Raw genomic sequence first — 15,807 nt, 5'->3', positions numbered from 1 at the left:
CTTGACTACTCCTCCTTTCTTTTTTATTAGTCTAGCTGGTGTTACTAGTCTCTTAATAATTTTTTTAAAAATAAGAAAACAGCTCACAGATTTGTTGATGCTTTGAAGGGTTTTTCATGTCTCTATCTCCTTCAGTTCAACTCTTATCTTGGTTATTTCTTATCTTTTGCTAGCTTTGGGGTTTGCTTGCTTTTGGTTCTCTCATTCTTTCAGTTCTGATATTAGGTTACTAATGAGATTTTTCCAGCTTTTTAATGTGGGCATTTAGTGCTGTAAAGTTCCCTCTTAACACTGTCTTAGCTGTGTCCCAGAGATTCTGGTACATTGTATCTCTGTTGTCATTAGTTTCAAAGAACTTCTTAACTTCTGCTTTAATTTTATTATTTACCAAAATCTCATTCAGAAGCAGGTTATTCAATTTTCATGTAATTATATGGTTTTTAGATAATTTATTAGATTTGATTTCTAATTTCATTGCACTGTGATCCAAGGGATTGTTTCTTATGGTTTCAGATATTTTGCATTTGCAGAGGAGTGTTTTACTAGCAATTATGAGACTAATTTTAGAGTAAGTGCATGTGCTGATAAGAAGACAGTATAATTGGTATTTTGGGTGGAGAGTTCTATAGATGTCTATCAGGTTCATTTGATAAAATGCTGCATTCAACTAATCAATATCTTTGTTGGTTTTCTGTCTTGATGATCTGTCTAATATGGTAAATGGAGTGTTAAAATATCCCACTATCTTTGTGTGGGAATCTAAGTCTGTTTGAATGTCTCTAAGAACTTGCTTCCTGAATCTTGGTGCTCCTGTGTTGGGTGCATGTATATTCAGTATAGTTAGATCTTCATGTTGAATTGAACCCTTTACGATTATGTAATGTCTTTCTTTGTCTTTTCTTATCTTTGTTGACTTAAAGTTTGTTGCATCTGAAACTAGGATTGTAACCTCTGATTTTTTCCTGTTTTCCATTTGCTTGGTAAAGTTTTCTCCATTCCCTTATTTTAAGCCTGTGTGTGTCATTGCATGTAAGATACCAATGGGTCTTTATCCAGCTTGCCATTCTGTGCGGTTTAATTGGGGGCACTTAGCCCATTTACATTTAAGGTAAGTATTGACATATGTGGATTTTATCCTTTCTTAATGGTGTTACCTGATTATTTTGCAGACTTGTTTATGTGGTTGCTTTGTAGTGTCATAGGTCTGTGTACTTCAGTGTGTTTTTTTCGTGACTTATAGCGATCTTCCCTTTTCCTACTTAGTGTTTCCTTCAGGAGCTCTTGTAAGGCACATCTTGTGGTAATGAATTCCCTCAGCACTTGCTTATCTAAAAAGGATCTTATATCTCCATTGCTTATGAAGCTTAGTTTGGCTGGATGTGAAATTCTGGGCTGGAATTTCTTTTCTTTAAAAATGTTGAATATTGGCCCCCAATCTCTTCTGGCTTGTAGAATTTCTGCTGGGAGTTTGCTGTTAGTTTGATGGGCTTCCTTTTCTAAGTGACCTGACCTGTCTTTCTAGCAGCCTTTAACATTTTTTCTTTCATTTAGACCTTGGAGAATCAGATGATTATGTATTTTGGGAATGATCTTATATTGAAGTTTCTTATAAATTTACACGTACATTAACCATATGACCCAGTAATTCCACATCTAGATATTTAAGCAAAATAAATAAAAATCTATATACACAATACTAGTTTTACAAGAAAGATCTCAGTGGACGTATTCATGGTAAATCTAAACAAAAATCCAGATGGTCACTGACAGGATCAAGCACAAATTGTGGTATATTATTAGAATGAAAAAACATTAAACAATAAAAAAGAACAAACTACTGAGGCTTGAAGCATGGATTAATCTCCAAAACATCATACTGGGTAGAAAATGCCAGACACAAAACAATGAAAATTAAATTATTCAGTTATGGCAGCAGGCATTACTAATCTAACTTGATAAAAAATTAGAACAGTGGTTACCTGGGACCAGGGTTCATAGTGGAGATGGAGTAGAATAGGAAGGAAGCGTGGATTGACTACAAAAAAGCACCAGAAAATTTTGTGGGGTAATGGAAACATCCCATATGTTGACTTTGATAGTGGTTATACTGATGTCTTATATATACATTATATATATAAATGTTAAAACTTTTTGAACATTTTAATTACAATTTGTGCATTTCACTGTGTGTAAATAATGTCTGATTTTTTTAATTGAAAAATTAAATAGGGATTAAACATTTTAGAATACAATTTATATTCAGTTCACTTATAATATACGTCTTTAAAATTTTCCAGGGATAAAACTCTGGACTAAACAGAGACAATAATAGTATATTGCAGTAATTTTCTCAGGTATTCATTTTATTTCTTCTACTGATAATTTTTTTTTTTTTTTTTTTTTGAGACGGAGTCTAGCTCTGTCGCCCAGGCTGGAGTGCAGTGGCGCCATCTCGGCTCACTACAAGCTCCGCCTCCTGGGTTTATGCCATTCTGCTGCCTCAGCCTCCCGAGTAGCTGGGACTACAGGCGCCCGCCATCTCGCCTGGCTAGTTTTTTGTATTTTTTAGTAGAGACGGGGTTTCACCGTGTAGACCAGGATGGTCTCGATCTCCTGACCTCATGATCCACCCGTCTCGGCCTCCCAAAGTGCTGGGATTATAGGCTTGAGCCACCGCGCCCGGCCACTCTACTGATAAATTTAAATAGTCAATACATAAGATGGTTATTCATTATCGGTGGCATTCTTTTCATCTCTCAACCTATGAGATATACACTGATTAATGTTCAAAGATATCTGGATGACTTTGGACCGACCCTAGCCAATCAGTGGTGATATCCAGTGATCAGCATGATTGCTCAGCCTATAATTCATCACCTTGAAATATACAGTACATGATGCATTGCTGATTTAGTGTCTCAGCCACTTCAGCACTTCTTATCATCACCTAAGTGAATCTTGATAATTGATAGAGTGAAAAAGATTGAAAACCATGAATGATTAATCTCACAGAACAATTATTTTTAAAAATATAAATAATTCAAAATTTTCATTTTAAATTAATATACCTAATTGAATTTTCCTACAAATCAGCTTGATTTGTTTATACATTTCTCACTGACTCTACTCATATTTTTCTCTCCTTCCTTTGTTGTAGTCATGAAAAAAGAGCCATATTGCTCTGAATAGAAAGCAATAAAAAGGTTTTAAGGTTTTCTTCCACAAAACTTACATACAGAGGCAGTATGTATAGTCACTAAGAGAACACTTCTTAGAGTTGTATCACCCAGCCACACCACTTACACAATATGTGTGACATTAGTTAATTTATCTAACTTTCTGAACCTAATTTCCATCACAATTAAGATAATTAAAAGGTGCCTACACCATAGAGTTGTGAGAAATTGCATGCTTAGTCCAGTGCCTAATAACCTTTAAGCACATAACACAGTAAATATGTACGTTTATTATTTTCTGTGGATTTCTTCGTTTTCAGGTTTGCAGAAAGCTCTTCTGTAATATAAGAACACCAATCCGATCAAAGATTTACTGAGAATATTGATGTTAAATTAGATCCTTCACACATGAAATAGATTAAACAATATTTTTGCTAAGACAAGCAAAGGCTTAAATGAAAATCAATGGAATGAGTAGTTTCCATACATTTCCTAGTCCACAACAATCACTTCTGCTCTGTTCACTGATGATTCTAAACTATCATTGCAGGGCAATTACTGTATATAGTAGATGTTAGTTCCTGTAGACGGCAATAAATGTTTTTGAATAAACAAATAGTTATATAGAGAAACAATAAAAAAGACTCAAGGACTATGTGTGTATGTGTGTCCGTGTATGTATGTATGCATGCATGCATGCAAATGTATGTGTATGTGTATGTAGTTTGGTTTTGCTGAAATGAGGTTGGTGTTAATAGTAAAATTCAGAAAACTGGGGCATCGACAGGTTGATTGATATTTTGAGGCTCTGGATTTTGTCCACACTATCCAAAGGTAACATATTTTACTGCAAATTATTTCAAGTATTTATAACATAGTGAAATAATCTAAATGAAAGTATATATTGTAAAATTGTAAAAATATGTTAAAATTACATGCCTAATTTTTGAACTGTCAAAAGCGTGACTCTTGATATTCAACCTGTTTGCTATAACTATAATGTTAAACTAAACTTACTTATCTTTTAAGAAAGATCATTAGCTAATTTGATCAGAAGAATACTATCAACACTGGGTAGCAAAAGTTTAAAGCATTTTACAAAGACCCTCGCAAAAATATTGTGCAGTGGACAAAAGGATTTCTGAATTTTATAGCTACAACAATAGTCCATATGTCTCTCTTATTTCTCGACTGCCTCCACTTGCGTATGACAAAAGCAAACAAAATCCAATATGGGGAAAATATAAATTCTTTTCCTCAACAAAACCATCCAATTTTCTCATACACACATAACTGTCTGTCCAGTTACCCAAATGAGAAACTTGGTATTTATTCTAGATGATCTTTTTTCTCACTTATCCAATGACATTTCAGGCAATTTTATTTTGCAATAGTGTCTGCATTTTCCCTTTTCTATTTCCTTTTTTCTCAATCTCGTTCTATCCCTCATCTTTCTTGCCCATATTTTTATTGCAAAAATAATTGGATAATGTTTAGTACTGACTTATACTCAATTACAAATAAAACCTCTTCCCAGCAATGCAATTAAAATGTTCAAAAGTTTAAAATAATGTATATAATTTATGTTCTATTTGTATGAAAATTAATACACAAATGTATTTGTGTCTTGTGTGTGCTTATCTTCATTGAAAAAATATAGAAGGACACATATCAAACTGATTACAGTTACTTGTGAGAGGAGAATTCTACAGACAGTGTAAGTAAAGCAATGTTTCTAGCAGAACTCTTTATTTATCTGTGTCATGTGAAAGTTTTTACAGTAGGATATACATTCTAGCCCCTTAACTGATATTCAGTTAAACAGTTCACTGGATTAGCTGAAGTTTTTCCTTTCTCACATAATCACATTGAGTTATGGCCATAACAGCACCCTGTCTTCTAATAGGTCATTCCTTTGAGCGTGAGCACTTCTAGTTCTGCATGTTGACTCATATACTCACCAACAGTCACCTGTCTTTCCAGCAGTTACCTGCAATTGAATAACTCAACTATATATTATGTTAAGATACAATATGACTGCAAAAAAAGAGTTCCTTCAATGAAAAAATAAGTTAAATACTCTGAAAAACTAAATGAACAAGGGTTGTTAAGACATTTCTGTCAAATTTGGGATGAGTGATTCAACTAGTAGGAAAAGTGTATGGACACGTAAAGGAATATTCCAATCTTATCTGTGGATTACTCATATAGAATACATTGAACCAGAGATCACAGACTATTATGAATATGTGTTATGTGGGTATCTAAATGCAGGTCTGCACAAAGAAGAGGGCTTGAATATACTCCTAAATTTGCAGAATCAAAGTACATTTATATTTTGACAAGATAAAGTGTTTAATGTACATGCTTATTTTTTTATTTACCTCTAATTCTTTCAGCTGATGAGCAGACTACTATTCCAAACCATGTTAAATAAAAGCAATTATGAAATAATGATTACTTCAGCATGTGAAATCAATTTTAGAAATATATTGATTGATAATACATGCTCAGCTTATGAATCAAAGCATGCACAGGCCTTATTTTTAATAACTTGATAACATGTATTTCATTTACAATTAATGGAAACTTCAGTGGGAAAATAGAATATTGAGGAAAAATGACAGAATTGAAAAAAATATATTTTGAAGAAATTATATTTATTGTCTTTGATTCCTGATTTTGTTGATTTTAATTTGGAAATAAATTATGTAATATGTCCACATAATAAACATAGAACCGTATTTTACTTGAAAGAATAAGAGCAGAACATTTAGAATCTATGTTTACTTTATTTTTGTTATTTTATTTTGAAATAATTTTAGACTTACAGAAAAGTTATACAGACAGTTCAGAAAATTTCCATATTCCGTTAACCCAGCTTCACCCAATGTAAAAACTTACACACTTATCATATAACAATTATCAACACTAAAAATTAAATTGCTAAAATACTGCTAACAAAATTAAATGCATTATTTACATTTTGTTAGTTTTTCCAATAATATGCTTGTTCTGTCCTATGATGAGTTCAGCATACTATGTGTATTTAGTTCAGACTTAAAAAAAAAAAAAAAAAATCTTTTCTTAGGTTTAAGGCTACGTGTGCAGTTTGTCATATATGTAAACTGCATGTCCTTGGGCTTAGTGTACAGATTATTTCATCACCCAGGTAATAAGCATAGTACTCGATAGGTAGTTTTTGGATCCTCACTTTCGTTTGACAATCAGTCCTCAAGTAGGTCTTGGCATCTGTTGTTTCCTTCTTTATATCCATAGGTACTTGATGTTCAGCTCCCACTTGTAAGTGAGAAAATGTGATATTTAGTTTTTTCTTCCTCTGTTAATTTACTTAGGATAATGGCCTACAGCTCCATCCATATTGCTGCAATGGACATGATCTCAATCTCTTTTATGGCTGCATAGTATTCCATGGTGTATATGTGGTATATTTTCTGTATCCAGTCTATCATTGATTGATTCCATGTCTTTGCTATTGTGAATGGTGCTGTGATGAATGGTGCATGTATCTTTATGGTAGAACGATTTATATTCCTTTGGGTATATACCCAATAATGGGGATTGTTCGACTGAATGATAATTCCGTTTTAAGTTATTTGAGAAATTGCAAAATTGCTTTCTACAGTAGCTGAACTAATTTACATTCCTAACAGCAGTGTGTAAGTGTTCCCTTTTCACCACAACTTTGCCAACATCTGTTATTTTTGGACTTTTTAATAATAACCATTTTAACTGGTATGAGATGGTACCCCCCTGTGGTTTTGATTTGCATTTCTCTAATGACTAGTGATGTTGAGCTTTTTTTCATATACTTGTTGGCAAAGTATATGTCTTTTTTTTTTTTTTTGAGATGGGGTTTTACTCTTTTTGCCCAGACTGGAGTGCAATGATGCGATCTCAACTCACTGAAACCTTCGCCTCCCTGGTTCAAGCAATTCTCCTGTCTCAGCCTCCTGAGTAGCTGGGATTATAGGCTAATTCTTGGTATTTTTAGTGGAGATGGGGTTTCTCCATGTTGGTCAGGCTGGTCTCGAACTCCTGACTTCAGGTGATCCACCCGTTCCGGCCTCCCAAAGTGCTGGGATTACAGACGTGAGCCACCACATCCAGCTGTGTATGTCTTTTTTTGAGAAGTAACTCTTCATGCCATTTGCCCACTTTTTGTTTGCTTTTTGCTTGTAAACTTAAGTTCCTTATAATTCTGAATATGATACCTTTGTCAGATGCATAGTTTACATATATTTTCTCTCATTCTGTAGATTGTCTGTTTAATCTGTTGATAGCTTCTTTTGCTGTGCAGAAGCTCTTTAGTTTAATTAGGTCTCATTTGTCTTTTTTTTTTTTTTTGAGACAGGCTGGAGTGCAGTCACACAATCATGGCTCACTGTAGCCTTGATCTCCTGGACTCAATCAATCCTCCCACCTCCACCTCCCGAGCAGCTGGGACTAAAGGTATGCACCACCACGCTGGATTAATTTGTGTATTTTCTGTAGACGTGAGGTTTCACCATGTTGCCTGGGCTGGTTCCAAACCCCAGGGCTCAAGCAATCCACCTTAGCCTCTTAAAGTGTTGGGATTATAGGCATGAGTTCCCACACATGTCCCAATTTTTGTTTTTGTTGCAATTGCTTCTGACATCTTCATCATGAAATCTTTGCCAGGTCCTATGTCCAGGTTGCTACTTCCTAGGTCATCTTCTAGGGGTTTTATAGTTTTAGGTCTTATATTTAAGTCTTTAATTCATCTTGAGTTGGTTTACATACATGGGGTGAGGAAGAGGTCCAGTTTTAATCTTCTGCATATGGCTAGCAAGTTTTTGTGCATCAGTTATTGAGTAGAAGAGAGTCCTGTCTCCATTGCTTGTTTTTACAGACTTCATCAAAGATCAGATGGTTGTGGTGTTCGGCTATATTTCTGGGCTCTCTATTCTGTTCCATTGGTCTATGTGTCTGTTTTTCTACCAGTACCATGCTGATCTGGCTACTGTAGCTTTGTACATAGTTTGAAGTTGGGTAGCCTGATGGCCTCAGCTCTGTTCTTTTTGCTTAAGATGGCATTGGCTATTTGGACTATTTCTTGGTTTTATATGAATTTTAGAAATTTTTTAATTCTGTGAAGAATGTCATTGGTGGTTTGATAGGAATAGCATTAAATCTATGAATTACTTTGAGCAATAGGGCCACTTTAACAATATTGATTCTTCCTATCTAAGAACATGAAATGTTTTTCCATTTGTTTATGTCACCTCTAATTTATTTGATAAGTAAATAGAGGTCTTTCACCTCCTTAATTAGCTGTATTCCCAAATATTTTATTCTTTTTTTAGCTCTTGTGAATGTGATTGTTATTCATGATTTGGCTCTCAGATGTGTTTGTATATAGGAATACTATGAATTTTTGGACATTGGTTTTGTATGCTGAAACTTTGCTAAAGTTCTTTATCAGATCAAGACACTTTTGGGCAGAGACTATGGGGTTTTCTAGGTATATAATCATATCATTTGCACAAAAAATAGTTTGACTTCTTTTCTTCTTATTTGGATGCCTTTCATTTATTTTTCTTGCCTAATTGTTCCAGCCAGGACATCCAGTATTATGTTGAATAGGACTGGCGAGAGACAGCATCCTTGTCTTGTAGTGATTTTCGAAGGGAAAGCTTCTAGCTTTCATATTTTCAGTATGATGTTGGCTGTGGTTTGTCATAGATGGATTTTATAATTTTGAGCAATATTCCTTCAATGCCTAGTTTGTTGAAGGTTTTTAACATAAAGGAATGTTGAATTTTATTACAAGCTTTGTCTTCATTTATTGAGATAACTGTGGCTTTTGTTTCTAGTTCTGTTTATGTTATGAATCTCATTTACTGATTTGCCTATGTTGAACCAACCTTGCATCCCAAGTGTAAAGCCTACTTGATGATGGTGGATTAGGTTTTTGATGTGCTACTGAATTCAGTTTGCTACTGTTTTGTTGAGGATTTTGGCATCTATATTCAACAAGGATGTTGGCCTGGAGTTTTCTATTTTTTTGGTATGTCTCTGCCAGATATTGGTACTGAGGTGATGCTGACTTCATAGAATGAGATAGGGAGTAGTCTCTCCCTCCTCCTCCATTTTTTTGGAATAGCCTCAGTAGAATGCTACCAGCTCTTTTTTTTTTTTTTTTTCTTTTTTGAGACAGAGTCTCGCTCTGTCGCCCAGGCTGGAGTGCAGTGATGCGATCTTGGCTCACTGCAAGCTCCGCCTCCCAGGTTCTTGCCATTCTCCTGCCTCAGCCTCCCAGGTAGCTGGGACTACAGGCGCCGCCACGTTGCCCAGCTAGTTTTTTTTTTTTTTTTGTAGTTTTTATTAGAGATGGGGTTTCACCGTGTTAGCCAGGATGGTTTTGATCTCCTGACCTCATGATCCGCCCGTCTCGGCCTCCCAAAGTGCTGGGATTACAGGCTTGAGCCACTGCGCCCGGCGCTACCAGCTCTTTTTTATATGTCTGGAAGAATTCAGCTGTGAATCTGTCTCGTCCAGGGGTTTTTTTTGTTGGCAGGCTTTTTATTACTGATTCAGTTTCAGAACTCATTATTAGTCTGTTCAGGTTTCTTCCTAGTTCAGTCTTTGGAGTTTGTATGTGTCCAGAAGCTTGTCTTCTTCTTCTAGATTTTCTGGCTTGTGTGTATAGTGGTATTTGTAGTGGTCTCTGGGATTTTTTGTTGTATTTCTGTGTGGTCAATGGCAACATCCCCTTTGTCATTTCTAATTGTGTTTATTTGACTCCTCTCTTTTTCTTTATTAATCTAGCTAACATTCTATCTGTCTTATTAATTTTTTTCAAACAACCAACTCCTGACTTCATTAATCTTTTGTATGGTTTTTCACCATAAAGACAGAAAAATGCTGTAGCATTCTCCAGTATAGTATGCTTAATTTAAAAATGCCATTCAGTTTTACAGATGTATCTATCACATTTTATTTATATTTGGATCCATTTTTAAGCATTGTGTATTTCCTCTTTCGGGATATTATAAATGAAGCTATTGTAAACATTAATGTATACATTTTTGTATGAACTATGTTTTTATTTCTTTTGATTTTAGACATAAAAAATAAATTTCTGGGTAATATGATCCTTAATATTTTGAGAAATTGCCAAACTGATTCCAGCAAGGCCACATCATTGACAATTGTGGGGCATTCCCATCATTTCCCATCTCAATTTCCTTTAGTTTCTCTCTGATTTTAGTTTTCTCTCTGATTTTGGTTACTTTTTGTCATATACCAGCTTTCCGATTGATTTGTTCTTATTTCTCTTATTCCTCTAGTTGTGATAATAGGTTGTTACTTTGAGCTCTTTCTAATTTTTTGATGTGGACATTTACTGCTATAATTCTCCCTCTTAATACTGCCCTAGCTGTTTCCCGTCCCAGAGATTCTGGTATCTTACTAATTTCAAATAATTTTTTGATTTCTACCTTAGTTTCATTATTTATCCAAAAGTCATTCAGGAGCAGGTTATTTCATTTCCATGTCATTATATTGTTTTGAGCAATTTTCTTAGTATTGATTTTTATTTTCCTTGTGCTGTGTTCAATTGTTTTTGGTATGATTACAGGTTTTCTGAATTTGCTGAAGATTGTTTTATGTTTGATTGTTGTGTGGTCAATTTTAGAGTATGTGCCATGTCCATATGAGAAGAATGCATACACTGTTGTCTTTTGGTTGCATGCTCTACAGATATCTATTAGATCCATTTGGTCAAATGTCAAACTCAGGTTCTGAACATCTTTATTATTTTCTACCTCTATGATCTGTCTAACACTTTCAGTGGGTGTTGAAGTTTTCCACTATTTTTATGTGGTTACCCAAGTCTCTTCCTAATTCTTTATGAATCTGAGTGATCCTGTACTGGGTGTGTGTATAGGATATTTAGATCTTCTTGTTGAAATGAGCTCTTTACCATTATGTAATTTCCTTCTTTGTCTTTTCTGATCTTTGTTGGTTTAAAGTCTGCTTGTCTGAAATTAGTATAGAAATCTCTGCTTTTTGGCCAGGCGTGGTGTCTCAAGCCTGTAATCCCAGCACTTTGGGAGGCCGAGATGGGCGGATTACGAGGTCAGGAGATGGAGACCATCCTGGCTAACATGGTGAAACCCTGTCTCTACTAAAAAAAAATACAGGCCGGACGCGGTGGCTCAAGCCTGTAATCCCAGCACTTTGGGAGGCCGAGACGGGCGGATCACGAGGTCAGGAGATCGAGACTATCCTGGCTAACACGGTGAAACCCCGTCTCTACTAAAAAAATACAAAAAACTAGCTGGGCGAGTCCCAGCTACTCGGGAAGCTGAGGCAGGAGAATGGTGTAAACCCGGGAGGCGGAGCTTGCAGTGAGCTGAGATCCGGCCACTGCGCTCCAGCCTGGGTGACAGAGTGAGACTGTGTCTCAAAAAAAAAAGAAAGAAATCCCTGCTTTTTTCTGTTTTCCATTTGCTTGGTAGATTTTTCTCCATCCCTTTTCTTTGAGCCTATAGGTATCATTGCATGTCAGATTGGTCTCTTGAAGACAGCATACTGTTGGGTCGTGCTTCTTTATCCAGATTGAAATTCTATACCTTTTAATTGGGACAATTAGTCCATTTACATTCAAGGTTAGTATTGATATGTGCAGATTGTTCCTGTTATATTGTTAGCTCTTTATTATACAGACTTGACTGTGTGATTTCTTCATAGTGTTACTGGTCTGTGTACTTAAGTATGCTTTTGTAGTGATTCATTCCCATGCGTTCCCTTTAGGACCTCTTGTAAGGCAAGTCTGGTGGTAATGAAATCTCAGCATTTGCTTGTCTAAAAATGATCTTATTTCCCCTACATTTATGAAGTTTAGTTTGGATATGAAATTCTTGGTTGAAAATAATTTTCTTAGTAATTCAAAATGTAGTCACAACTTTACTTCATGTCTCTTTAGTCCCCTGTTAGCTGTAAATTTTTTTGGTCTTTTCTTGTCTTCCATAACCTTAACACTTGAAAAGAACTAGTCAGCTATTTTGTAGACTAGGGCTTACCCATATTTTATCATGATTAGACTGAGATTATGAGTTTTACAAAATTACAAAGGTGAAGTGCTCTGCTTATCATATTATATCAGTGGTACAGAATATCAACATAATTTAATCCTGGTGACATTAACTTGAATCACTTGGATAACATGTCATCTACCAGGTGTTCTCCATTGCAAAGTTACTGTTTTCCCTTTCCGTTCTCTGTATGCTAAAAATAGTCACTAAGTCCAGTTTGCATTCAAGAAAAGGGGTATTTAAGTCCACTTGCTAGAGGGAGAAGTACTAAATTATCTGTGGACCTAGGTGGGCAGATCACAAGGTCAGGAGATTAAGACCATACTGGCTAACACAGTGAAACCCCATCTCTACTAAAAATACAAAAATTAGCTGGGCATATTGGTGCACACCTGTAGTCCCAGCTACTCAGGGGGCTGAGGCAGGAGAATCGTTTGAACCTGGGAGGTGGAGGTTGCAGTGAGCCAAGATTGTGGCACTGCACCCAAGCCTGGATGACACAGCAAGACTTCATCTCAAAAAAACAAAAACAAAAACAAACAAAATATTTTGTTCCTTCTTAACGTTTTTTCCACTAATTTTTGCATTTTTTATTTAATTTGCCTGCAGCATCTATTTCTGTGGTTCTTTTCTCCATTTATAATTTGGAATTATTTTGTAAGAAATAATTCATCCACATTTCTTTACTCAATCAGTCATTTATATCAGTAGAATCATAGATATTTACTTTAGTCTATGGTCATAATCTAATATATAATATTTATTTTGCTTTCAAATTCTTTTAACATGAGCTGTTAGGAACTTTTTCTAACTGGTTCATGTATTTTTTCAGCATGTATCTGTTCTTTCATTTTCTGAAGCACTTTCTTTAGACCTTTTAGTTTTCTGACATTACAAGATGCCCCAGGTTCATCTTATATTTCCCTTTTCCCACTCTACCTAAAACCTGCCATTTCTCCAAGGAGCTCTGGCTTTTTTCCCAAAAAATTGTATTTGGAAATCGAAATCATAGGTTTACACAGCTATCTCCTAGTCTAGTCTAGTGTCACAGGGTTTATTTTACTATTACTTTAGTGGTTATTTGTAGCTTCCTTCTCTGACAGTGATTATCTCATTCTCATTATCTACAAATATTTACTTATTCTTTCTTTTTTTTTTTTTTTTTTTTTTTTTTTTTTTTTTGAGGCTGAGTCTTGCTCTGTCGCCCAGCTGGAGTGCAGTGGCCAGATCTCAGCTCACGGCAAGCTCCGCCTCCCGGGTTCCCGCCATTCTCCTGCCTCAGCCTCCGAGTAGCTGGGACTACAGGCGCCCGCCACCTCGCCCGGCTAGTTTTTTTTTTGTATTTTAGTAGAGACGGGGTTTCACTGTGTTCGCCAGAATGGTCTCGATCTACTTATTCTTTCAACCCTTGTATACAAGAAAGATATTTTCAGAATTGTTATTCTGTAAATACATAAGAAATACATTTAGCAACCAGAGTACAGTGTTTTTGGAGAATTCTTTTTGTCTGTGGAATCAAGTCGAACACAGTATTCCAAAGTGACTCAGGTCAGCTATTTTTTTCCAGCCCCTTCAGTGCGGTTATGTCATCCTTTTACAATATAGCTAGAATAATTTGTCACAGTCACATTCCACCTTGAGTTTCTCGGACTTTCTGGTTTTATCATTTGTTTGTTTTTAATTTGCACATAGTAGGGTTCACTCTTTATGTTATACAGTTCTATAGAGTTTGGCAAGTGCATAGAACCATGTATCCACCACTACAGAAGTTTGCACAACTGTTCTATTATCATTAAAATTTATCTGTGTGATGTCTTTGTAGAAAACATCTCTCCCTTTCCCAATCTTGGCAGCCACTGAATTTTTTGTATTGTTCTTATAGTTTTGACTTTTCTAAATGTCATATAAATGGAGTTTTTAAATAAATAGATTTTTGTGTCTGGCTTCTATTATTTACCAAAACACATTTTGAATTATAATTTTCTTGATTCAATCAATGATATGTTCCTTTTTATTTCTACCTGTATTCCATTTTGTGAATATACTCCAACTTGCTCATCTGCTGAAGGATATCTGGGTTGTTTCCAGTATTTGGTTACTAAGAACAAAGTTGTATAAACATTCACCTGGGCCTTTTTAAACCGAAGTATTAAGATGTAATTCACTCATGTAAAGTATAAAATTTAATAGATTTTAGTATACTCAGAGTTGTACAACAGTCATCACAATCCATTTTAGAAAATTTCCATCATGCCATAAAGAAGTCCCATGCTCATTAGTAGTCACTCCTCATTTACTCCTAACCACCCTGCCCTAGGCAACTACGGATCTACTTCCGTCTCTATGGATTTACCTATCCTGGACATTGTATATAAAACATGGTCCTTTAAGCAGCTTTTTTCACTTAGTTTAACGTTTCCAAGGATCATCCATGCTGTAGCATTTTTCAGTATATTATGCTTTATTTAAAAATGCAATTCAGTTTTACAGATGTACCTATCACATTTTATTTATATTTTGATCTATTTTTAAGCATTGTGTATTTCCACTTTTTGGCTGTTATAAATAATGCTATTGTGAGCATTCATGTATACATTTTTGTGTGAACATATGTTTTTATCTCTTTTGATTATAGACATAAAAAATAAACTTCTGGCTCTTCCCTTTTGCGGCCATTGCCGAAGTAGGAGCGGCCAAAATGCAGTTTAATCCCTTTGTGACTTCCAACCAAAGCAAGAATCACAAAAGGCATTTCAATGCACCTTCCCACATTCGCAGGAAGATTATGTCTTCGCCTCTTTCCAAAGAGCTGAGGCACGAGTACAACGTGCCATCCATGCCCATCCGAAAGGATGATGAATTTCAGGTTGTACGAGGACACTATAAAGGTCAGCAAATTGTCAACGTAGTCAGGTTTACACGAAGAAATATGTTATCTACATTGAATGGGTGCAGCGGGAAAAGGCTAATGGCACAACTATCCATGTAGGCATTCACCCCAGCAAGGTGGTTCTCACTAAGCTAAAACTGGACAAAGACTACAAAAAGATCCTTGAACGGAAAGCCAAATCTCACCAAGTAGGAAAGGAAAAGGGCAAATACAAGGAAGAAACAATTGAGAAGATGCAGGAATAAAGTAATCTTATATAAAAGCTTTGATTAAAACTTGAAACAAAAATAAATAAATAAATAAATTTCTGGGTAATATGATGTTCAATATTTTGAGGAACTGCCAAACTGATTCCAATGCAGCCACATCATTGACCATTGTGGGACATTCCCATCATCTCTAAGACATTTCCATCATTTCTGTATGGGTTACACTGGAAGATTCAATTCTGTTAACATATCAATTATTCTCAATTTAGTATATAGATTAACGTAATTGCAATCCAAACTTCCATCAAGTTTTTTGTGATTTTTAAAAATCTGATTATAAAATATATAAGAAAAAATAAACTAGGATAGCCTTTTTTTTTCTTTTTTTAAAAAAAGGAAAAGAAAAAAGCTGGAGAACTAACACTTCATAACTTTCAGATTTACTGTGA

The 15,807-nt window shown here is 35.3% G+C and overlaps 1 pseudogene across 1 annotated transcript; it reads left to right on the top strand.

The window, feature by feature from the left end:
• The first annotated feature begins 14,937 nt into the window (after positions 1-14,937).
• On the top strand, positions 14,938-15,437 carry LOC117082200 (annotated as a pseudogene). The gene has a single exon (XR_004436517.1). The product of XR_004436517.1 is annotated as a 60S ribosomal protein L26-like (transcript).
• Positions 15,438-15,807: the final 370 nt, after the last annotated feature.

This window comes from Trachypithecus francoisi, unplaced genomic scaffold (genome assembly GCF_009764315.1).
Source record: "Trachypithecus francoisi isolate TF-2019V2 unplaced genomic scaffold, Tfra_2.0 Lachesis_group9, whole genome shotgun sequence".
NCBI lineage: Eukaryota > Metazoa > Chordata > Mammalia > Primates > Cercopithecidae > Trachypithecus > Trachypithecus francoisi.
This window is presented reverse-complemented; position numbering and strand designations above follow the sequence as displayed.